Source organism: Mastomys coucha, unplaced genomic scaffold (assembly GCF_008632895.1).
Source record: "Mastomys coucha isolate ucsf_1 unplaced genomic scaffold, UCSF_Mcou_1 pScaffold12, whole genome shotgun sequence".
NCBI classification, from domain to species: Eukaryota; Metazoa; Chordata; class Mammalia; order Rodentia; family Muridae; genus Mastomys; species Mastomys coucha.
The window spans coordinates 52,873,577-52,877,344 of NW_022196894.1; the positions used below are offsets into that span (position 1 = coordinate 52,873,577).

The window sequence follows — 3,768 nt, forward strand, 5'->3', positions numbered from 1 at the left end:
ATGTAGCATTAGCACGTATTAGAAAACTGTGTAGCGTCAAAGGGATAGACTCACCAACATTCAAGCAATGTTGTCAACTAGGCAATAAAATGGTCTACTGAATTTCTTCTTTGTTTAATTACTGCATACACTGGTAGCAACTTTGAAATGAAGAAAGGAGCTGGGCACTCCTTTTATTTTCTGTCTACAACAGAACAAGAAAACAAACTGAAACATAAGCCCTGTTTTACACTGACAGTTTTAAAGAACATCAATTATACCACGAAAGGACTAAACAGAAGTGTTTCCAGACACCAGACAATAGCGAGTGGTCAGTAGACCTTCACAGGGCTTTGCGATGATAGTCAGCAGAAGCCACTTTGTAATCACTGGCAGTAAACAGAGAGGCAGAATTCTTTGCCAGATACTTAAGGAAATCATGCAGATAGCCCAGCAACAATGCCAGGCTTTTCTCATCAAGAGGCGAATAGGCCAACATTGCCCCAATTCGCACAAATAATCTCAGTAGGTGTGGCGACCCATAGATCTGCGACATTGGCGCATCAGGGTGAGCCAGCAGATTCTCAGCGTACTGAGGCCTCTCAAACTTGTAGAGCAGCTAAGTACCCAGCATCACATTGAAATACTCTTTTATCCCTCCTACAACTTCATTAACTGCATACTCCTTATTATCAACATTTCCCTGTGACTTCTTGCAATTGGCATACTCCTCAAGAATAGCATCTACATTCTTTTTAGCAGGGAGCTGGAACAACTGCTTCTGCCTAGTAACCAAGTCCCAGTCCTCCACCAGCCATGGTTTTAATTCTTCAGGGATCTTCACCTTCACCTCCGTCCTACTCTTGACTGCCTCCTCACTCTCCACAGTGGGGTTAGGCCGTGCCCTTTTCGCCCGAGGGGACTTCACTGGTACTGCCACCGTCTCAGTTGCCAGGAGCCTTCTGCTTGTTCTTCCTTGTCTTCCACACAGAACCAGAGGTGGGGGGGGGGGATCTCAGCAGAGTGACTTCCCCATCTTCCTGGCAGAGCTGGATCAAGATTCTTTGACTGCCTTGTACCACAGTAAGAGCCAAGATTTTCAACTCTACTAAATACAAATCAAACAAACAAACAAACAAACAAACAAAAGACTTTATATATTTATGTTCATTTAAGAAAATACTAGTAGTAATGTATTCTTTTGAAATATACAGTTAATATGTTTAGAGTTATTTAAAATTTATATTGAGAAAAACGTATGTATTTTCAGTATTGCTGTAGACAAGCATCTACATAACACTGTTAAATTGATTGTTGTTTTATATCAAACAACTTTTATAATACTCATTTTTATTGTTATAATTTATAAATTTTAAAGAATATGACAAAAAAGATATTGTAGGTATTGAAGAGGGGGTCTCTGGGAGGAGTTGGGGTACAAAAGGGAAACAAGAATGTGATTTAATTCTATTTACTTAAAATATGTTTTTAAATGTTAACAAACTCAGATAAATTGAAATCATGTAACTTTTCTCATCCTAATACAGTAAAAGTTAAAAAAAAAAAACAAACAAACAAACAAAAAACAAATTCTTTGACTGCGAACCAGCTGACTCCTTTCCTGAGGCAGCTCCTCTCATCTTACTTCTCTGTATATTGCTTCGAGTTGGTTTCTTAAAGTTGTCTTCTTCAACAGATTGTTGTCCACGAGTTTGAGAAGCCTACTTTCTGGAACTCATTCAACCCTGTTTTTATTCCAACCAACAATGCTCATTCTTTCCCTTCCAAGGATTTCTAGTAATCTCCTAGGGTGGTCTGGAAAGATGAAGTGGGAATACAACCCTGTATTCTGCAACCAGAAATGGTTCTGCAACCAGGGTCAGATCTCCTGATCCTTACTGTAAAGCAAACTTAGCTTTTCTGATGATGACCTGAACCGAGAATCCAGTTCTTCCCAGCAGCCGACGCGTGATCCTTTTTTGATTTTCTTTTTCAATTTGTTAAAGAAAATCCTATGTTAGTTTTTTTTTTACAGAGTCAACTTTCCAGATTTAAAATTGTTTTTATTTTCCCTTCCTCTTTAATAACAGCCTGCCTCCTGAGGAGTCCAATACTCAAGTTTCTCAGAATTGTACAGATGGCTCCATATTTCCTGACATTTATTAAGGCATCGCCACCGCCATTCTTAATTTCCTCTGTGTGGATAATTTCCTTTTATTTCCTGGAAAATTACACAGTATTCACTTCCTGGTAGGATTTGGTAAGTTGACCCTGATACCTCAAGCTCCTTTTCACAATATTGATCTTCTGTATCTGGGGTTTTTTAATCAAAATACTTTTCCCAGATCAGAAAATGGCATTCTTCTGTTACTGCTTTGATTTTTACCCTTTCCTTTGCTCTTCACGGATAAGATAGTAAGATGTGTGTGTGTGTGTGTGTGTGTGTGTGTGTGTGTATGCGTGTGTATGCGTGTGTGTTGTGTGTGTGGCATGGCTTATGAGTATTTGTATTTTAATATTCTAAATGGCATCTTTTTTAAAAAATTGCATGGATGTGTATTCAGTGTATTTGTATACCTGTGTGTTGGTGTTTGTGCATGTATTTCTATAGGTATGACCATGTGTGTGTGCCTGTGTGTATGCCTGTGTGTGTGTATGTGTGTGTGTGTGTGTGTGTGTGTGTGTGTGTATGTGTGTGTGTGTGTGTGTGTGTGTGTATGTGTGTGGTGTACTGGAGGCTGATATCAGTTGTGGGTTTTTTTATCCATTTTAACTTCATATTTTGAGGCAGTCTATCACTTAAACCTGGAGCCTATAGATTCAGTTATGCTAGCTAGCCAACTTTTCCCAGAGACCTTTGACTCTGACTCTCTGATGAGAACTGAGATTACAGACAGGTCATATAGCATGTACATGAGTTCTGCGAATCTAAACTTGAGTCCTTCTATTTGTATGCCAAGCACTTTACCTGCTGAGGTGCCATCACACATCCACATTTAACAGTTCTTTCAGAATTGTCTCTGTCCTCTATACTTTCTGCACTACAGCTTGAAAGAAATCCTCTGGTTTCACCTTCCATAAACCTGATTCAGTTCTAGTGTGCATTCTCCTACTCAGTCTCGTGTGGTCCTTCTTTTCTGTAGTCTCATTATTTGACTGTTGTATCAGACTCATGCTGGACTTACAGAAGGGTTTGGAAGATTTTTCCTTTTCTACGGGTTTTGAAAATTGAGAAACATTGGCATAAACTCGTCTTTAAATGCTTGATAGAACTTACCAGTGCCATTTGCTTCTGGGCTTTTCCTTGTTTGAGGTTGTTGATCACTGATTTAAACTTCCTTATCACTTAGTGGGGTTTTTTTGTTATTGTTGTTTTGGTTTGGTTTGGTTTTTTGGGGGGTGGTTGGTTTGGTTTGGTTTCACTTTTCCTATATCTTTCTGAGTCATAGGTGAGATGTGGTATGCTATAAGCTTCTATGAATTTATCAATTTCTTTTAGGTTACCCAAATTAATGTCATTTTTGGTATTAATCTCAGCAGCTCTTAAGTTTTGGTGAGTCATTTGTAATGTGTCTTCTTCGTTTATGATTTTATTTGAGTGTTTTCTTTGGGTTTTTGTCTTTCTATAAGGCTTTTTGGTTACTATTTAGCATATACTCTTTTACTTTTATAATCATTGTTGACATCAAGTAATTATCATAATTTAGTTTAGTAGCTGGTAAGTGTATTTTGATTCTTTTTATTGCTGTGGTTAAAAAAAAAGTGAAGAAACGCAACTTATGGAAGGAA

At 38.1% G+C, this 3,768-nt stretch overlaps 1 pseudogene across 1 annotated transcript; it reads right to left on the minus strand.

Annotated features, from left to right (window-relative positions):
• Positions 1-263: 263 nt before the first annotated feature.
• LOC116086457 lies at positions 264-1,634 on the minus strand (annotated as a pseudogene). The gene is made up of 3 exons (XR_004116939.1): positions 1,567-1,634; positions 1,313-1,322; positions 264-959 (listed from the first exon to the last, which is right to left on the minus strand). The product of XR_004116939.1 is annotated as a mortality factor 4-like protein 2 (transcript).
• Positions 1,635-3,768: the final 2,134 nt, after the last annotated feature.